Source organism: Muscardinus avellanarius (assembly GCF_963383645.1).
Source record: "Muscardinus avellanarius genome assembly, chromosome: 10".
Lineage (NCBI taxonomy): Eukaryota > Metazoa > Chordata > Mammalia > Rodentia > Gliridae > Muscardinus > Muscardinus avellanarius.
In genome coordinates this window covers 60,629,716-60,651,455 of record NC_137796.1, presented here as the reverse complement: position 1 = coordinate 60,651,455, position 21,740 = coordinate 60,629,716, and the positions used below count along the sequence as shown (strand labels likewise).

At 47.0% G+C, this 21,740-nt stretch overlaps 1 pseudogene across 1 annotated transcript; it reads left to right on the top strand.

Annotated features, from left to right (window-relative positions):
* The first annotated feature begins 365 nt into the window (after window positions 1-365).
* LOC308268141 (T-complex protein 1 subunit epsilon-like) lies at window positions 366-1,980 on the top strand (annotated as a pseudogene). The gene has a single exon. The product of its transcript is annotated as a T-complex protein 1 subunit epsilon-like (transcript).
* The last annotated feature ends 19,760 nt before the right edge of the window (window positions 1,981-21,740 follow it).

Sequence of the window (21,740 nt, the reverse complement as noted above, 5' to 3'; positions counted from 1 at the left end):
AAGCGGAGGTGGAGACAATGGACAAGCAAATGGTTTTTCAAAACTTAATGAGAATGGGCTGGAGGATGTAGCTCTGACAGAACATGTGCTGAGCATGTGGAAGGCTAGGGCAAGAGGATTGCAAATTCGTGACCAGCCCGGTTAACTCAGTGAGACCCTGTCTCAAATTAAAAATAAAAAAGGAGCCAGGCATTGTGGCGCACACCTGTAATCCCAGTATTTGGAAGGCTGAGACAGAAGGATTGCAGATTCGCAGCCAATCTCAGCAATTTAGCAAGACTTTCAGCAACTTAATGACATCCTGTTAAAAAATAAAATAATAGGGTCTCCGCCAGTTGTAGGGAAGTAACTCCTACTGCTACATCATGGCGTCCATGGGGACCCTCGCCTTCGACGAATAAGGGCGCCCCTTCTTCATCAACAAGGATCAGGACTGCAAGTCTCGTCTTATGGGACTCGAGGCCCTCAAGTCTCATCTAATGGCTGCAAAGGCTATAGCAAATACAATGAGAACATCACTTGGACCAAATGGGCTGGATAAGATGATGGTGGATAAGGACGGCGATGTGACTGTAACTATCGACGGTGCCACCATTCTAAGCATGACGGATGTGGATCATCAGATTGCCAAGCTGATGGGTGAACCATCCAAGTCCCAGGATGATGAAATTGGAGATGGAACCACAAGAGTGGTTGTCCTGGCCGGTGCCTTGCTGGAAGAAGCTGAGCAGCTGCTGGACCGAGGCATTCACCCATCAGAATCGCTGATGGCTACGAGCAGGCCGCCCGCATTGCCATCGAGCACCTGGACAAGATCAGCGACAGTGTCCTTGTGGACCCAGAGAACACGGAACCGCGGTCTGATCCAGACCACGAAAGCCACGCTGGGCTCCAAAGTGGTTAACAGGTGTCACCGACAAATGGCCGGGGTTGCCGTGAATGCGGTCCTCACCGTGGCCGACACGGTGCGGAGAGACGTTCAGTTTGAGCCCATCAAAGTAGAAGGCAAAGTGGACGGGAGGCTGGAGGACACCAAGCTCATAAAGGGCGTGGCATGATCGTGGACAAGGACTTCAGTCACCTACAGATGCCGAAAAAAGTGGAGGATGCTAAAATCGCAATCCTCACGTGTCCATCTGAACCACTGAAACCAAAGACAAAGCACAAGCTGGATGTGACCTCTGTGGAAGACTATAAAGCCCTTCAGAAATATGAAAAGGACAAGTTTGAAGGGATGATTAAACAAATTAAAGGAACTGGTGCTAACCTAGCTATTTGCCAGTGGGGCTCTGATGATAAAGCCAACCACTTACTTCTTCAGAACAAACCTGCCCGCGATTCATTGGGTGGGCGGACCAGAAATCGAGCTGATTGGACTGTCCCTCGACTCTCTGAGCTCACACCGGAGAAGCTGGGCTTTGCTGGGGTTGTCCAGGAGATCTCGTTTGGCTCAACCAAAGACAAAATGCTGGCCATTGAGCAGTGCAAGAACTCCCGGGCCGTGACCGTTTTCATTCAAGGAGGAAATAAGATGATCATCGAGGAAGCCAAGCGCTCCCTCCACGGTGCGCTGTGTGTCACCCAGAACCTCATCCGTGACGGTCGTGTGGTGTATGGAGGCGGTGCTGCGGAGATCTCCCGTGCTTTGGCAGTCAGCCAGGAGGCGGACAAGTGCCCCGCCTTGGAGCAGTACGCCATGAGAGCTTTTGCTGATGTGCTGGAGGTCATCCCCATGGCCCTGGCTGAAAACAGTGGCATGAATCCCATCCAGACCATGACTGAATCGGAGCCCGACAGGTGAAGGAGAACAACCCTGCGCTGGGGATCGACTGTCTGCACAAGGGCACAAATGATATGCTGCTACAGCATGTCATAGAAACCCTGATTGGCAAAAAGCAACAGATCTCTCTTGCAACACAAATGGTTAGAATGAGTTTGAAGACTGATGACATCCATGAGCCTGGAGAACCTGAAGAATAATGAAGGCTTAGAATAAAACGTAGCAAGATCCACTGTTGTGGTTAAATAAATGGGTGTCTTGTGATGCAGCTGCAGTTATTTATTATTACATCTCTTTTTCAGATACTGTAGATGCTGTAATAAAAGTAGCTGTTTGATAACCATGGTTTCACTTGTTCAGAGCTGTGTAATTGTAGACATTCTGTCTCACAAGCTTTGGTATTCATTAAAGAGATTTTTTTTTTTTTTTTTTTTTGGTGGTACAAGGGGTGGAACCCAGAGGCTTTCTACCTCCGGACTATACTCCCAGACCTTTTTTATATTTTATTTGGAAACAGGGTCTCACTAAGTTGCTGAGAGCCTCACTAAGTAGCTGAGGCTGGCTTCGAACCTGCGCGATCCTCCTGTCTCAGCCTCCCAAGCACGGGGATTACAAGCGTGCGCCACCACGCCCGGCTTAAAGAGATTTCTTTAAACAAAAAAATAAAATAAAATAATAAAGCTGGGTGTGGTGGCGCACGCTTGTAATCCCTGTGCTTGGGAGGCGGAGACAGGAGGATCGTGCAGGTTCGAAGCCAACCACGCTGGTTTAAGAGACCCTGTTTCCAAATTTAAAAAAAGTATAAAGTAGGTCTGGGAGTGTAGCCCGGAGGTAAAGGGTTTCCAGGAACCCCAGTACCACCAAAATAAATAAATAAATAAATAAATAAATAAATAAATAAATAAAGTAAAAACTAGGCATGGTGGCACATACTTGTAATCCCAGTATTGGGAGGCTGAGACAAGAGGATCACAGCCTCAATAATTTGGTGAGCCCCCACAATTTAATGAGTCTCTCTTTCAAATATAAAGAATAAAAAATAGAACTGAGGGTGTAACTTGAAGGTTAAATGCCCCTGCATTCAATCCCTAGTACCGTAAGTAAAATAGGGATGGGGTGAAGCTCAGAGGTAGAACACCCCTGGGTTCAATACCCAGTACCACACACAAATAAATAAATAATAAAAAGGCCTGGGGACCAGGTGTAGTGGTGCCCGCTTGTAATCCCAGTACTTGGGAGGCTGAAACAGGATTGCAGGTTTGAGACCAGCCTCAGCAATTTAGCAAGGCCCTCGGCAACTTAGTGAGACTCTGTTTTAAAATAAAAATAAATGAATAAATAAAATAGGGCTGGGGGTACTTAGAGACAGAACGCCCCTGAGTCCAATCCTCAGTACCACAAAAATGAATAACTAAATAGGCTGGAGATAAGGCTCAGTGGTTGAGAGCGCCACGATTCAATTCCCAGTACTCCCTCCACATCAAACTTAAAATGCTTGGCATAGGTGCAGATAATCCTTAATTTTTTTGTAAACCAAAATCTTTATTTGCTCATTTCTTGCATTTGAAGCACTCCTCGATGGCATGCTCGGCCTGAGGTTCTTTGCCATAGTCCTTAACGACTACACAACGGTGCTTTCCCTCTGGGTCAGTTTTGCAGAGGCCGGCCCATTCCCCCAATTTCTTGTTTTATCAACCTTAATTAGGTTGATTTGGTGCTCAGCACAAAGTGGATCCAATCACACAAAGATGGGCTTGGTGGTTTTTTTTTTTTTTTTTTTGGTGGTACTGGGGTTCCTGGAAGCCCTTCTACCTCTGAGCTACACTCCCAGACCTATTTTATTTATTTGGAAACAGGGTCTCCTAAGCCAGCACACGCAGCTGGTTTCAAACCAGCCCGATCCTCCTGTCTCCGCCTCCCAAGCACGGGGATTACAAGCGTGCGCCACCACACCCGGCGCTTGGGCTTGGTGTTTGACTAAGGAAGACTTTGGTAGCTTCGCGAATTCCCTGAGCCGCATTAACATCCATTGCACCCCCAGCAGCAATGCCTTCCTCTGCCACGCGGTGGTTACGGTGTTTACCACTGAAGCCAAACGGTGAACGCACCCGTGCCTCCACACGACCTGGTGGCTGCAGGGAAAGAGCTTAATATTGTTTCTGATGACATGTGTGTGAGTGTGTGTGTGTGTGTGTGTGTGTGTGTGTGTGTGTGTCTACCCCCAGCTCTACCTTGCTTATCCATCCATCCATCCATCCATCCATCCATCCATCCATCCACCTTCCTTCCTTCCTTCCTTTCATTTATTTTTGTGGCACCGGGGATGGAAACCAGGGGCATTCTATCTTCAAGCTACATTCCCAGCCCTAATTTTTATCCTTTATTTTGAAACAGGGTCTAAGTTGCAAAGGGCCTCCTCACTACGTAGCTGAGGCTGGCTGCAAACCTGCAATCCTGTCTCAGCCTCCCAGTATCAGAATTATAACTACGCATCTCCATGCCTGACCTCTTCAAATTATTTTGTTTGTTTGTTTGTTTGTTTGTTTGTTTGTTTGTTTTGTGGTACTGGGGATGGAACCCAGGGGCTTTCTACCTCCAGGCTATATTCTCAGACCTATTTTCTATTTTATTTGGAAACAGGGTCTCACTAAGTTGCTGAGAGCCTCACTAAGTAGCTGAGGCTGGTTTTGAACCTGCGCATTCCTCCTGTCTCAGCCTCCCAAGTACGGGTATTACACAGGTGCGCCACCATGCCCAACTTCTTCAAGTTCTTTATAGTCACAATTAAGAAGAAACCAAGCCGGGCCTGGTGGCACACGCTTGTAATCCCAGCATTCGGGAGGCTGAGACCGGAGGATTGTGGTTCACAGACAGCTTCAGCTACTTAGTGAGGCCCTCTGCAACTTAGTGAGACTCTGTTTCGAAAAAAAGAAAAAATAGGGCTGGGGATGTAGCTCGGAGGTAGAATGCCCCTAGGTTCCATCCCCAGTACCACAAAAGAGAAAGAAGAAAGAAAGAAAGAAAGAAAGAAAGAAAGAAAGAAAGAAAGAAAGAAAGGGAGGAAACTTTGCTTGTACATGTATATGACAAACATATTTTAAAACCTTGCAACATCTATTTACTGTTTGATAACATTGTGTGTGTGTGTGTGTGTGTGTGTGTGTGTGTATGTGTTACTAGAGATCGAACCCAGAGTCATTCTACCTCTGAGCTACGCTCCCAGCCCTATTTTATTTTTATTATTTTGAAACCATTGGTTCAATCCCCAGTACCACACACACACACAAAAGAATTATCTCAATAGAAAATAGTGAGCCAGGCATGGTGGTGCACTCCCAGTACTTGGGAGGCTGGGAAGGGAGGATCTGGGTTCGTGGCTAGCCTCACCTACTTAGTGAGGCCCTCTGTAATTCAGTGAGACTGTATTTCAAGATTAAAAAAAAAAAATAGGGCTGTGGTGTAGCTCAGAGGTAGAATGCCCCTAGGTTCCATCCCCATTACCGCAAACACACTCAGAAAAGACAGCTGTGGGGATGAGATTTCCTGTCTGCGGAGGAAGATATAATAAAGATGGGGGTTCGGGTTATTTCTTCCAATTCATCAGAGGCCCCTAATGTAGGAGATCTTGAAGCTGATGTGGTGGTGCAAGCCTGCAACCTCAGTACTTGGGAGGCTGAGACAAGAGGATTGCGGGTTCAAGGACAGCCTTAACAGGTAGTGAGACTTTTAGCAACATAGCGAGACACTGTTTCAAAATAAAATAAGAGTTAGAAATATAACTTGGAGGTAGAATGTACCTGGATTCAATCCCCAGTCCCCAAAAAATAAAAAATGGAGAGGGAGAGGGAGAGGGAGAGGGAGAGGGAGAGGGAGAGGGAGAGGGAGAGGGAGCGATTTTGACCTAGCAGGTAATGGGTAACTAGGAATAACCAAAGGAGGGCCTTATGAGATGGCACCCAAGCTACAGAGAAGACGAGGCATCTGCAGGGGGCCTCCTCAAAGCTTTTCATATCGATTACACACAGGAGATGAAACCAGGGGACCCTGAAATTCAGTCATTGGGAGAAGCTAGCTCCAGCATCCAAAAGAAGAGAGACTCGCTTGCCGCCCCCGGCACCCTGGGCTCTTTTGACTCACTGGTTACGGGCTTGCAGATCATGGGCACCATCAATCCACAGTTGTGGCCATGAGGGAGGCAAAGTTGTTGGTCAGTCATTTCTGGTGGGGACCAGAGGGGTTTGAATCCAGATAATAAATAAAACACTTGGGGGTGTTTTATTTATTTTTATTATTTTACTTTTTTTTTTTTTTTTTGCAGTACTGGGGATGGAACCCAGGGGCATTCTACCTCCGAGCTACATCTCCAGCCCTATTTTTTATTCTTTATTTTGAAACAGGGTCTCACTGAGTTGCAGAGGGCCTCACTAAGTAGCTGAGGCTGTCCGCGAACCACGATCCTCCTGTCTCTGTCTCCCGAACGCTGGGATTATAAGCGTGCGCCACCGCGCCCTGCTCGGTATTTTCATTTATGATGTCCCCAGTTGTTGCAAAGCAGACAGGCCTGGTAGGCAGAGGCAGACAGGGACACCAAGCCCTGGCACCAAGAGGCTGGGGTGGAGGGGCGCGGCTGCTGGATCTCTGTCCTGGGTTGAAGATGGAACATGCCAAAACTGAAGCCAGCATTTGATGCTTTGATATTTAAGGAAGAGATGTCTCCCTTTGGGCTCATTGTTCATCCTCTTTATTGTTAAAGACCTTGAAGGTGGCCCTGAGGAGCTCCCCATGGGGGTTCAAGGGTCATCGTCAAGATTTTTTTTTTCCATGGGGGGATTCAAGGGTCATCGTCAATTTTTTTTTTTTTTTTTTCCGGTACTGAGGATGGAACCCAGGAGCACTCTACCTCCCAGCTACACCCCCTGCCCTATTTTTTATTCTTTATTTGAAACAAGGTCTCACTAAATTGCAAAGAGCCTCACTAAGTAGGCTGTCTGCAACCACAATCCTCTGGTCTCCACCTCCCGAATGCTGGGATTACAAGTGTGCGCCACCACGCCTGGCTTCATCCTCAAGTTTCTAACACGTTTTTTTTTTTTATATTGGGAGCCGCTTGAGGGATGAAATGGTGGTACAAAACCTGTACGAGGGTCTCACATGACAGGTTTGGGTGGGTCTGCATAGCAGGGTAAATTAAATTCTTTTCGTTAGCTATTAGAGTTTAATATTCTATAGAAGTCCTACCAGTGAGATTAAAAGACTAGATGAAGCCAGGCGTGGTGGTGCACACATTCAGGAGGCTGAGACAGGAGGATCGCCTTCAAGGCCGCCAGCCTCAGCTACTTAGTGAGGTCCTTTGCAACTCAGTGAGATCTGTTATCAAAACAAAGGATAAGCCTGGTGTGATGACGCAAGCTTGTAATCCCCGCGCTTGGGAGGCTGAGAGAGGAGGATCGCGCAGGTTCGAAGCCAGCCTCAGCTACTGAGTGAGGCTCTCAGCAACTTAGTGAGACCCTGTTTCCAAATGAAATATAAAATGGGTCTGGGAGTATAGCCCAGAGGTAGAAAGCCTCTGGGTTCCACCCCCAGTACCACACACACACACAAAAAAAAGGATAAAAAATAGGGCTGGGGTTGTAGCTGGGAGGTAGAATGCCCTTGGGTTCCATCTCCAGTAACACACACAAAAAAAGGAGTAATTCTTGGGGCAATGGCTACCATTGACAAGGCAAAGCCTGGATGACAGAGGGGAGATGGGTGAGTGGAGAGTCAGGAGGCTGTTTGAAGGCCAGAGTTCCCGGAGTAGGAGGTCCAATTGACTCCTGGGGCCATTCTTTGGGAAAGGCAGATGTTTGGTGGAGTCCAAAATGACTGGTGGAAGAAGAAAAAGATGATACATCTGATCAAATTCAACACACCCGATCCTTTTCCATATATATACATATACATATACACATATACACATATACACATATATACATATATATTTCTGGGGGTGGAACCCAGGGCTTTCTACCTCCGGCCCATAATTCCAGACCTATTTTATATTTTATTTTGAAACAGGGTCTCACTAAGTTGCTGAGAGCCTCACTAAGTAGCTGAGGCTGGCTTCGAACCTGTGCCATCCTCCTGTCTCAGCCTCCCAAGCGCCTCGGGGATTACAAGCGTGCGCCCCCACGCTCGGCTTTCCTTTTCCATATTTACACCCCCTCTGCCAACAGTGAGATATGGCTTTCATGTTCCAGATGCGCTAGCTTTTTAACTCAAGGATGAGTGGTGAGCACTCCCCACCCGTGGGCAGCATTCAGAGGCCCAGGAGATTGCCCTCTGGTGCGAGTCCAGTCCTTGCTGGTGGGTTCCAGCCAGGAGAAAGTAAAAGACGGGCACGCAGGTGTCTCAAGCCCCAGAGCTGCAAGTGGCACAAAGTGTTTATCGCGTTTCACATAGCGACCCTTAACTGCAAGGAGAGCTGAGGGCACCAGAGCGCCTGCCAGCCAGGTGCCCGATTGCAGTTCTTCTTCTTCTCCCCTACTAACGGTTAATGGCTTGCAGTCGTACATCTTAATGGGGCCCAAGATGGTGGAGGCATACATGCACATATCGCCCAGTGAGCCCTCACCCGTTCCCGCCCTGTGTCCTCCCCTTCCCTCCGTCTCCTGTTTGGCTTAGTGATTGGCCTGGATGCCCAGATGCACTCGGTGGCTAGTGTCCCTGTATGCCATTCCTCTCCTCTTCACTGTCATGCTAGCCACACCCTCAAGGCAGCCCCTGCCTCGCCTGGGCGCCTCATGTTCCCTGCTTGGGCTGGCCCCCTGTCTGAGCTATTTCCAGAGCAGATGGCTCCTGCACCCCAGGAAGGCCCTGGCACCTGTCCCCAAGTCACCCCAAGCTGGCCTTGTGTGCCCCGCACAAGGGTCTTAATATTATATTGTTCAGGTAGGGTGTGGCATGGCACGCCTGTTAATCCCAGAATTTGGAAGGCTGAGACAGGAGGATCTCGGGCTTGAGGTCAGCCTCCACAGCTTAGTGAGACGCTCTCAAAATCAAAAGGGCCGGGGATGTAGCTCAGAGGTTGAATTGCCCCTGGCTTCCATCTCTAGTCTCAAAAAAGAAACAAACCAGCAAAGAAACAAAAAGTCTCTATGGTTCAGGAAGAAGGAAGACAAAGAAAGAGAAGGAATGCTCTTTTCCTACTTAATGCCCTTCGGTGTATTAATGCCTTCTTTTATGGCTCCTGGATTTTGACTCAGAGTTCAAAGGCTGCCTCCACGCCCAGCTTATAAAGCCACTTTGCAGTGTTTCCTTAGGTCTCCTTCTTTTACGGCTTCCTACTTTCCACTGAGCTCTGATTGTGTGGCGTTGATTCAGTATATTATTTTTCCATCCCCTCCTTCTATTGGGTTGATGGAGTTTTCTTTATTCCCATTTTCTCGTATTTATTTTTTGCCAATATTTATATATGTGCACAAGTCACAAAGTGCTATTTATTTAGTGTCCATCCAAAGTGCTATTTATTTAGTGTCCGATTTAAACATCCACGCCCTGGTCCTCTGGCAATTGGTCCTCCTGTGAGTAATAGCAGGGGCAGCCACTGATAGATCAGAGTGGATAAACAATACCAAGGTGGAGAAACTGAGATATCAGAGGCTTAAACAATTGATTTTGTTTCTCCTTCATGTAAAGTCCAGGTGGTAGAGAGACAGAGAGGCAGGAACCCAGCCTAATGGCGTCTTTTGTTGTTGTCGTTGTTGCTGGTGTTGTTGTTGTTGGTGGTGTGTGTGTGTGTGTGTGTGTGTGTGTGTGTGTGTGTGTGTTACTGGGGATTGAATCCAGGGGCATTCTCCCTCTGAGCTATACCTCAGGCCCTTTTATTTTATATTTTATTATTTATTTATTTATTTATTTATTTATTTATTTATTTATTGTGGGTCTGGGGATGGAACCCAGGGGCATTTGACCTCCAAGCTACACCCCAGCCCCATTTTTTATACTTTATTTTGAAACCGGATCTCACTGAGTTGCAGAGGGCCTCACTAAGTAGCTGAGGCTGTCTGCAAACTGCGATCCTCCTGTCTCAGCCTCCTGAATGCTGGGATTACAAGCGTGCGCCACCATGCCCGGCTTTTATTTTATTTTTTATTTAAAACAGGGTCTTGCTGGGTTGCTGAGGCTAGGCTCGAACCTGTGATCTTCCTGTCTCAGCCTCAGAAGTACAGAGATTACAGGCACAGAGCACCACACCTGGCTCGTTTTCTTTTGTTTTACAGTAATGGGGATTGAATTCAGAGACTCTGAGCTCCAGTCAGCCTCAGCAACTAAACAAACTCTGTTTTAATAAAAAAGAAAAATGGCTGAAGTTGCAGCTCAGAGGTAGGAATGCCCAGAGTTCCCACGAAGTTGCTGAGCCTCCCAAGTACTGGGATTATAGGTGTGCACCACCACGCCCGGCTGTCCTCAGTATCTTGACCTATAGCTTCAAGGAAGTCCTGGATGAGGTAGCAGGGCTCTGATGTGGACCCACTAATCTCACCCCTGCACTCACATCCTGTGGGGTCCTCTACCTGTGCTGCCTGGGTTGACCTTAGTAATGCATCCTAGCATACTGAAGAGATGTTTATGTCTCTCTCCTCTCCTCCTTTCTCTGGGGGAAGCTCTCAATTCATGAGGATACTCCCACTGCCTGTAGAGACGTCAACAATCAGCAAAAACTGAGGCTTCCAACCAACAACTGTGTGAGTGATCCTGGAAGTGGCTTGAAGGGCTCCAGGGGACCATCTCCAAATGACGGAATCCCTGGCTAAGGCATGACCGAGCCCCATAAAAACCTCTGAGTCAGAGCCACCCTGCAAGCCGCTCCAAACTCCTAAGCCTTCAGTTTGCAGAGCTGGGGATGGAACTCAGGGCCTTGTCTGTGCTAGGCCAGCACTCTAGTATTCAACTCCATCCCCAAATACTTATTCTTTGGTGCTTGGAAGAATTTGTGGCTACTCTGTTACGCAGCAATAGATAACTGATACACTGGTATTAATATCTGATCAACAGGTAGAGAACAGAGAAAGAGAGCTACCTGGGAGATTTATGGGGTGCCTGGAAGAAAGCAGGGTGCTCTTGCCTCTGCTTTCTTGACAGGAGCCTGTCTCATGACCCCAGCAAGGCGGGGGTGGGGGCGGGCTGGGAAATGCAATGCAATTTCTTGATGGGCCATAGTGAAAACATATCTAAGCCTGGTGTGATGGCACATGCCTGCAATCCCAGTACTCAAGAGGTTGTGACAGGAGGATCAGAGGTTCAAGGCCAGCCTCATCAACTTAGTGAGGCCCTTTGCAACTCAGTGAGACTCTGGGGATAGGGGCTAATTGGATGATGTGTGCTTGTATACCCTCACAAGTCATATATTCTATTGTGATGTTTGACTACAATGCACCAATAAAAACATATAAAAAATAAAATAAAGAATAAAAAATAGGGCTGAAGGTGTAGCTCAGAGGTAGAATGCCCCTGGGTTCCATCCCCAGTACACACACACACACACACACACACACACACACACACACACACACGGCATAGTGGCACATATGCCTGTAATCCCAGTACTTGGGAGGCTGAGACAGGAGGATCACAGGTTCAAGGCCAGCCTTTGCAACTTAGTGAGGTGCTCTGCCTCTTAGCAAGGCCCTGTTTCAAAATAAAAATAAGAGCTGGGTGTGGTGGCGCAGGCTTGTAATCCCAGCATTCAGGAGGCTGAGACCGGAGGATCGTGGTTTGCTGACAGCCTTAGCTACTTAGTGAGGCCCTCTGAAATTTAGTGAGACCCTGTTTCAAAATAAAGAATAGAACCGGGCGTGGTGGCGCACGCTTGTAATCCCCACGCTTGGGAGGCAGAGACAGGAGGATCGCGCAGGTTCGAAGCCAGCTGCGCTGGCTTAGGAGACCCTGTTTCCAAATAAAAATGTAAAAATAGGTCTGGGAGTGTAGCCCGGAGGTAGAAGGGCTTCCGGGAACCCCAGTACCACCAAAAATAAATAAATAAATAAAATAAAAAATAAAGAATAGAAAATAGGGCTGGGGATGTAGCTCAAAGGTCAAATGCCCCTGGGTTCCATCCCAGACCCTCATAAATAAATAAATAAATAAATAAATAAATAAATAAATAAATAAATTTATTTTAAAAATAAAAATAAAATAGGACTGGGTATATACCATAAAGGTAAAATGCTTCTGGGTTCAATCCCCAGGACCACAGAACACACACACACACACACACACACACACACACACACACACACACTACAACTGTTTTCAATTTCCTAGACAGATTTCCTAAAACCCTTGTGATTTCCTGCCCCCTAAAGAGCGCTAGGTGCATTTTGTTGCTGCTATAGTCTCTGTTCTTTGGCCCAGTTGCTGACACAGAGCTGCTGCGTCCCTCAGGGTTCCAGGGCAGCAGGAGCGTCTTCCGTCCTTCTGAGTGACTTTAGGTGAGATCCAGGTGAAGACTGGTCATTAGAAGGGCATGATTAGAAACTGGAACGTCCAGTCCCGTCCCACCCCATCTTCCTTAAGAGGGAACAAGCAGGAACTGGAATTACTAATTGATCATTCTTATATATAATAAAGCAGCCAGAAAAATCCCTGACGTGCTGGGTGTGGTGGACCAAGCCTGTGAGCACAGTACTTGGAAGGCTGGGACCTGGAGGATTACAGGTTCAAAGCCAGCCTCCGCAACTTAGTGAGGCTTTCAATAACTTAGTGAGGCTTTCTTTCCAAATAAAAAATAAATTAGGGCTATGGGTGTAGCTTAGCTTGGAGACAGAATGCCCTTGGGTTCAATCCCCAGCATCTCACACATACTAAAAAAATAAATAAATAAATAAAAATGAAAACAGCTTTAGCAACATAGTGAGACTCTCAGTAACCTAGTGAGAACCTGTTTCAAAACAAAAAATAAGCCAGGCGGGAGGTGGGGGGGGACGCATGCTTGTAATCCCCGCGCTTGGGAGGCGGAGACAGGAGGATCGCACAGGCTCGAAGCCAGCCATGCTGGTTTAAGAGACCCTGTTTCAAAAAAAAAAAAAAATAGGTCTGGGAGTGTGGCCCGGAGGTAGAAGGGCTTCTAGAAACCCCAGTACCACCAAAATAAATAAATAAACAAATAAAATAAATAAAATAAAATAAAATAAAAATAAAAAGGACTGGGGGGACCTGGGCATGGTGGTGCACGCTTGTAATCCCAGCATTTGGGAGGCTGAGACAGGAGAATCACGGTTCGAGGACAGCCTCAGCTACTTAGTGAGGCCTTTGCAACTCAGTGAGACCTGGTTTCAAAGTAAAAAATAAAAAATGGAGCTGGGGGTGTAGCTGGGAGGTAGAATGCCTCTGGGTTCAATCCCTAGTGCCTCAAAAACAAATAAGAAAATGTCAAGGGGTGTGGCTCAGAGGTTGAACACGTCTGGGTTCAACCTTCAGTATCCAAAATAAATAAGTAAAAATAAAAAGGGCTGGCGCAGAGCTCAAAGGTACGATGCCCCAGGTCCAATCCTGAATCCTGAGTGTGGCTACAGATAGATAGATGATAGCTAGATAGATAATAGATAGATATAGGTAGATAATAGGTAGATATAGATAGATAAATTTGAGGCAAGATTGGGATATTTGCACAGTTTCCAAGCACCTCCTCACAAACTTTGTGTGTGTGTGTGTGTGTGTGTGTGTGTGTGTGTGTGTGTGTGTGATACTGGGGGTAGAATCCAGGGGCATTCTACCTCCATGTTATATCCTCAACCCGATTTTCTTATTCTTTATTTTGAAACAAGGTCTCACTAAATTGGAGAGGGCCTCATAAGTTGCTGAGGCTGGCCACACACCTGTTATCCTTGTGTCTCAGCCTCCCAAGTACTGGGATTGAAAGCATGTGCCAGGCTTCTTCTCCTTCTCCTTCTCCTTCTCCTTCTCCTTCTCCTCCTTCTCCTTCTCCTTCTCCTTCTCCTTCTCCTTCTCCTTCTCCTTCTCCCTCTCCTTCTCCTTCTCCCTCTCCTTCCCCTTCCCCCTCCCCCTCCCCCTCCCTCTCCTCCTCCTTCTTTTTTGCGGGTCTGGGAATGGAACCCAGGGGCATTCCACCTCTGAGCTACACCCCCAGGCCTATTTCTTATTTTTTTATTTTGAAACAGGGTCTCACTGAGTTGCAAAGGGCCTCATTAAGTAGCTGAGGCTGTCTGTGAACCGTGATTTTTTTTTTCTTTCTTTTTGGTGGTACTGGGGTTCCTGGAAGCCCTTCTACCTCCGGGTTACACTCCCAGACCTGTTTTTATATTTTTATTTGGAAACAGGGTCTCTTAAGCCAGCGAGGCTGGCTTCGAACCTGCGCCATCCTCCTGTCTCTGCCTCCCAAGCGCGAGGATTACAAGTGTGCTTGCGCCACCATGCCCGGCTGTTTTTTTTTTTTTTTTTAAATGAAACTGGGGATTAAACCCAGGGGCATTCTACCTATGAGCTGCCTACATCCCCAGCCCTTTGTATTTTTTATTTGGAAACAGGGTCTTGCTGTGTGGCTGGGACAGGCCTCGAACCTTGATCCGCCTGTCTCAGCCTCCCAAGTCCCGGGATGACAGGCGCATGCCCCCAGCCAAGCTACAAAGGTCCTATTATGAATAGAGGGGACGAGAATAGCTTGTCAGGGGAGAAGACTGGCAGATGCCGCTGAATCCTGTGACCAAAGCAAACATGAGTAAGGGCAGAAATGGACTTCTCGCTGGCGATGACAAAACACAACATTGTGTCAGGGCTTTTGCTGCCAAAGAATGTGATCATGAGCACACATCAAACAAGCACACGGACAACCGACTGCCGGACAGCTGCCTCTCTTCCAGGGTCAAGGTCAGGAAAGGTAGCGACCACTGAAACTGAAAGACTGCTGTCCTGTCCCGACTTTCTGAGGGACCCAACCGGAGTGTGATTTCGGCTGCACCCTTCAGCTCAGAGAGGTTTGCTGAGCCCAGAGCAGGGGCCCACGCCTGTCCTCCCAGTATTTGGTCTGCTGAAGCAAGAGGATCGCAGATTTGAGGCCAGCCTCTGCAATTTTTTATTTTTTTATTTTTTGTAGTGCTAGGGATTGAATCGAGGGGTGTTCTTCCTCTGAGATACACCTTCAGCCCTTTTTTTTTTTTTTTTTTTTTTGCAGGTCTGGGGTTGGAACCCAGGGGCATTCGACCTCCGAGCTACAGCCCCTGCCCTATTTTTTATTGTTTGTTTTGAAACCGGGTCTCACTGAGTTGCAGAGGGCCTCACTAAGTAGCTGAGGCTGTCCGCGAACCGCGATCCTCCGGTCTCAGCCTCCCGAATGCTGGGATTTGAAACAGGGTCTCATCAAGTTGCTGAAGGCCTCATTAAGTTGCTGAGGCTGACTTCAAACCTGCAATCCTCCTGTCTCAGCCTCCCAAGTACTGGACGTTAATAAATATCATATGTTGGTAAATATAGGGACAAGGAGTACACAGCTCGACAGCAGGAACAGATTTATTTGGGGATATATCTGGGAAGAGGAACCTGGAGAGAGAATCCATGAGAGTCAGGGGCCCTTGTCTTATAGACTAGGGGCCTTTTACGGGGCATTAAGAGGGAGGAATGGTTACACAGTCGTGGCTTGTCTCCCTTGGTGGTCTTGACGGAGCCAAACAGGTAGGTTTATGGGCTGGGGCCAGGAGGATGGTGAGGGCCACTTTTCCCACCACCCTGGAGTTCTTTGTTTCCTACCTCCTCTGGCCAGGCCTCACAGCCAGACCTCGACCCTGTTTTAAAATAAAGAATAAAGCCGGGCGTGGTGGCGCACGCTTGTAATCCCCGCACTTGGGAGGCAGAGACAGGAGGATCGCGCAGGTTCGAAGCCAGCAGCGCTGGCTTAGGAGACCCTGTTTCCAAAAATAAAATAGGTCTGGGAGTGTAGCCCAGAGATAGACCGGCTTCCAGGAACCCCAGTACCACAAAAAAATAAAATAAAATAAAATAAAATAAAAAAATAAAATAAAGAATAAAAAATAGGGCTAGCGGTGTGGCCCAGAGGGAGAATGCCTCAAAATTCAATCTCCGTCTGGGCGTGGTGGTGCACGCTTGTAATCCCCGCGCTCGGGAGGCTGAGACAGGAGGATCTCACAGCACAGGTTCGAAGCCAGCCTCAGCTACTTAGTGAGGCTCTCAGCAACTTAGTGAGACCCTGTTTCCAAATAAAGTATAAAATAGGTCAGGGAGCATAGCCCAGAGGTAGAAAAGCCCCTGGGTTCCACCCCCAGTACCACACACACAAAAAAAATTCAATTCCCAATACCAAAAAGGGGGGGGAGAGGAAGGGAGAGAGAGAAGCAGGTGTGTGTGTGTGTATGTGTGTGTGTGTGTGTGTGTGTGTTACTGGGAGTGAAACTATTTTATATTTTTGTTTGGAAGTAGGGTCTCACTAAGTTGCTGAGAGCCTCACTAGCTGAGGCTGGCTTTGAACCTGTGCAAGCCTCCTGTCTAAGCCTCCCAAGTACCAGAATTACAAGCTTGCACCACTACGCCCGGCCATGAGGGAACGGCAGCATATAGAAACTTAGCAGACCTCTAGGAGGGGCTCAGGCAGCAGGTGCTCAGTCCTCCAAGTGTGTGTGGACTACTGGGGCTGTGGTTGCTGTCTCAGGTGACCGGGGATCTTCCTGCCCAGGAAAATCCTGGTGGGTCGATGCTGAAAGCACCAGAAGCGGGAGCATTGCGGGCCATGGCCCCTGGCGAGATGCAAATGGACCTGAATGTGGCCCAGAGTCCCTGTGTCCCCTCCTCCAGCCTCCCTGACATCTGTGCACTCTCTACTGGGTGCACAATCAGGGCCAGCTTATGGAGCTTATGAGGCATGGCCTCGAAGACACAACCACTGCATAACCCTCTGTTAAAATCCTCGTCCCCAGACAGACACAGACAGTTCTAACCAAACCATCCTCTATCGATTACCATAATAATCTTTTGTCAAACACCTTTGAGAACAAGAGTCGATGTATGTTAACAGAATTTGAGGAAAAGAGTAATCATGTATAATTAAAAGAGGGAGGAGTGTGGCGTGGTGGCACACACTTGTAATCCCAGCATTTGAGAGGTTGAGACTGGAGGATCACGGTTCATAGCCAGCCTCAGCTACTTAGTGAGGCCCTTTGCAACTCAGTGAGACCCTGTTTCACAATAAAGAATAAAAAATAGGGCTGGGGGTATAGCTCAGAGGTAGAATGCCCCTAAGTTCCCTTCCCAATACAGAAAGGAGAGAGAGAGAGAGACAGAGAGAGAGACAGAGAGAGAGACAGAGAGAGAGACAGAGAGAGAGACAGAGAGAGAGAGAGAGAGAGAGAGAGAGAGAAGAGAGAGAGAGAGAGAGAGAGAGAGAGAGAGAGAGAGAGAGAGAGAGAGAGAGAAAGAGAGAAAGGGGAATTGTGAGAATATAATTAATATATTAGATCTTTGTCAAAGGAGCAGCTTAATTTACATCGCCATTTTGCAACCTGGTAGGGACTTACATTCCTTCACAAATAAGCATCTTTTAAGATGTGACAGGTGTTGAGGGTACCCTCCCTGTCTACCCCGGTAGCTGACCTGAAAGAAAGTGAAGCTGTAAATCTCACCAATAGGGGTTCAGTGCCAGAGCTTTGTTTTTTTGTGGGGGTTTTTTTGTTTTTTTTTTTTTGTTGTTGTTTTTTGTTTTGGTGGTACTGGGGATGGAACTCAGGGGCCTTCTATCTCCAGGCTACACTCCCAGACCTTTTTTATATTTTATTTGGAAACAGGGACTCTTAAGCCAGCTGAGGCTGACTTCGAACCTGCGCGGTCCTCCTGTCTCAGCCTCCCAAACGCGGGGATTACAAGCATGCGCCACCACGCCCGGCTCAGTGCCAGAGCTTTGAGTCATGGATATAAAACCCAAAATCTCTTGCACAGCTGGGAGTACCTTTTTTTTTTTTGCAAAAAATAAAAATAAAATAGCCTTGCTTTTTTAAGCAATTTTCAAAGCATGCTCGACCATATTTGGCTTCCCAGACCTTGTGTGTATGTGTGTGTGGTAAAGAGGATGGTGGAACCCAGGGACATTCTACCTCTGTTCTACACCACCTCCAGCCCTATTTTTATTCTTTATTTTGAAACAGGGTCTCACTGAGTTAAGGGCCTCACTAAGTAGCTGAGGCTGTCCACAAACTGCGATCCTCCTGTCTCAGCCTCCAAAATGCTGGGATTATAAGCGTGCACCACCACGCCCTGCTCTTATTCTTTTTTCTTTTCTTTTTTTTAAGCAGGGTCTTACTAAGTAGCTGAAACTGGCTACGAACCTGCAGTCCTCCTGTCTCAGCCTCTCAAATACTGGGATTACAACTGTGCACCAACATGTCTGTGTAGAGCCTGTTTAATTTTTGTTTGTTTTTCTATTTATATGTTAAGGTTTTTTCTTCTTTTAAATATGCTGCTATTGGTGCATTATAGTTTCACATCATAATGTAAATCATGTTGACAATGACCTACATGCACACGGCATTTGGTGCCCCCACCTCCCCATTTCTGTCTTCCCAATACAGGGTACTATTGTTACAGTTTAAAATGGTTCGAGGAACCGGGCGTGGTGGCGCACGCTTGTAATCCCGGTGCTTGGGAGGCTGAGACAGGAGGATCGCACAGGTACGAAGCCAGCCTCAGCTACTTAGTGAGGCTCTCAGCAACTTAGTGAGACCCTGTTTCCAAATAAAGTATAAAATAGGTCTGGGAGTATAACCCAGAGGTAGAAAAGGCCCTGGGTTCCACCCCCAGTACCACCACCACACACACACACACACACACACACACACACACACACACACACACACACGGTGCAAGGGATCTTTTTCTTATTCAACTAAAGTTTGTTGAATAGAAAAATTAGTCAGATGTGGTGGCGCACACTTGTAATCCCAGCATTCAGGAGGCTAAGATTGGAGGAGCACGATTCGCAGACAGCCTCAGCTACGCTTGTAATCCCAGCGCTTGGGAGGCCGAGACAGGAGGATCGTGCAAGTTCGAAGCCAGCCTCGGCTACTTAGTGAGGCTCTCAGCAACTTAGTGAGACCCTGTTTCCAAATAAAATAGAAAATAGGTCTGGGAGTATAGCCCAGAGGTAGAAAGCCTCTGGTGTCCACCCCCAGTACCACACACACAAAAAAAAGAATAAAAAAATAGGGCAGGGTCTGTAGCTGGGAGATTAAATGCCCCTGGGCTCCATCCCCAGACCCGCAAAAAAAAAAAAAAAATATATATATATATATATGTATATATGTATATATATACATATATATGTATATATGTATATATACATATATATGTATATATGTATATATACATATATATGTATATATGTATATATATACATATATATGTATATATATATTAAAACTAATAGGTAATTCAGTGCAAATCTTTATTACAAAATCAGTAGGAAATAGAGAAGGAAAAAGCAGCATACTGACCCGCACGCTGGAGAACCTGGAAAGGGAACTCTCCTCCTCCTGGGACCCCAGCCCTTAAGTAGATTTAGTACTGGTCTCTTCTTATCAGCGTTCCCAAGGCAGTGGGCTGGTAACTTATTCCTTAGGCAGGTGGTGCCTCTTTGTCTCTGGACAGTGCACTTTCTAAGTGCGGGGTCAACAATCTACCTGGCCTCTGCCTCTGTTGTATCGGGCAGTATTGGTTGCTCATCGACTATGGGAGCTTCGAAGCCGCACACGGAGCTTACCTTTCCTACACCCAGCCAGGCCACAGAGGAGAGGAGGGACACAGAGGCGCTGATGCCTCCATATTGTTTTAGGGCTAAAGGCTTCCACTGACTCTGAGGCTTTTACTATAGGTTAATCATTAGAACGAAGGGCAAAGGCAGAGGGGAGCTCTGCATCGTAACAGCTGCCGCCCCCTCCCTGCCCGGGGGGCCTGCAGCACCCAGGCCCTGACTACTTTTTACATTTTGAAATTAATATCAAAGTAATTTTCCAATACTGGCACATCAAGATGATGTTGGTATATTCGCATGTGTACACATGTGCATGGCAGTATTTCCATTAATGAGCCTCAGTCTCCCCCCTCCCCTTCCCCAAGACCACCTCTCTGGCTCTGCTGAGGCTTCTCCTCCGTTACCTGGAGCCACTCTGGCCTCCCCATTACTCCCCAGCTACCACATATTAGAGAAAACATATGACCCTTCCCTTTCTGTGCCTGGCTAATCTCACTTAACATAATGTTCTCTGGGTCCATCCATTTTCTTGCAAATGACATAATTTTGTTCTTCTTTACTGCTGAGTAGAATTCCATTGTCTGCATTTCCCGTAACTTTGTCATCCATTCATCTGCCGATGGACACCCACCCAGGTTGGTTCTACACTTTGGCTGTTGTGAATTGTGCTGCTATGGATGTGGGTATGCACATACTACTACAGTGCTCTGATTTTGGTGTGGGGCCTGTTTTACAGGTATACTCTGCCCCCTTCCTGGGGCTCCACCCTCATGACCTGGTCCCTTCCCAAGGGCTCCACCTCCTTATACTGTCCCATTGACTGTTAGGGTTTCAACATAGAAATTTGTAGCTGGACCCAAACATTTGTAACGGGACCTCAAGCTTGTGTTCTAGGTCTGAGTATTTGACCACCTAGCTAGTAACCCTGGCACACCTGGTGGAAGAAGTGCTAACACCAGCATTTTTGTTTCTTTTTGTGGTACTGGAGACGGAACCCAAGGGCATTCTACCTCTGAGCTACACCCCCAGCTCTATTTAATTTTATTAATTAATTAATTTATTTATTTATTTATTTATGGTACTGGGGATGAAACCCAGAGGCCTTTTACCTCCGGGTCATACCCCCTCAGGCCTATTTATTTTTTTATATTTTATAAATATATTTTATAGGGTCTCACTAAGTTGCTGAGAGCCTCACTGAGTAGCTAAGGCTGGCTTTGAACCTGCACGATCCTCCTGTCTCAGCCTCCCAAGTACTGGGATTACAAGCCTGCACCACCACGCCCAGCTCTAATTTTTATTTTGATTCAGGGTTCTCACTGAATTGCGGAGGGCCTCTTTAAGTTGCTGAGGCTGACCATGAACCTGCGATCCTCCTGTCTCAGCCTCCCAAGTACTGGAATTACAAGCATATGCCACCACCCTGTGCTCAGCAGTTTGTATTTATTTACTTATTTATTTTGGTCTTGGGGGTTGAACCCAGGGGTGTTCTACCACCGAGTGATAACTCCTACCCTTTTTATTTTATTTTGGTGCATCGTCTTGCTATCTTGTCCAGCCTGGCCTTGAATTTCTGCTCCTCCTGTCTCAGCTTCCCGGGTAGCCAGCATTTCAGTGATAACTCCTGCCCTTTTTTATTGTGACACAGCGTTTTGCTATCTTGTCCAGCCTGGCCTTGAATTTCTTCTCTTCCCGTCTCCGTCTCCCGGGTAGCTGGGATTTCAGGCCACCTCGTCTAGCTTGTCACCAGTTTAGTGAAGACAAAACAAGTCAGTTATCAAAAGATTTGAGCCTCTGTGCTCCAAATTATCTGGGAATCTGACCTGTCGCGGCGCTGAAAGACAGGCTGGGGCTGCGATGTTCTTTTCCTTCTACTCAAGACATTGAAGGGAGCCTCATACCAGACTTGTGAAAAACTCAGTGATTTGATTTGCAGTCAGTGTACAAATGTTTGGAGAAATCTGAAGTTATGAAATCTGTGGCTTCCTATTTTTAGCCATGGGAGTTTGGCGGCGAATGTTTAAAAAGCAATTGATCATTAACAAAAAGCCAAATAGTTGTGAATTTTTCAATCCCTGCACAGAAGCTTGGCAGACACTAAGGTATTTCATCATAAACTTTTCAACAAATGGTGCTGGGAAAAACTGGCCCAGGGAGACGAAGAGTTTGTGCTTACTAGGGACAGAGTTTTTAAAAATACTGCCATAAACTGGG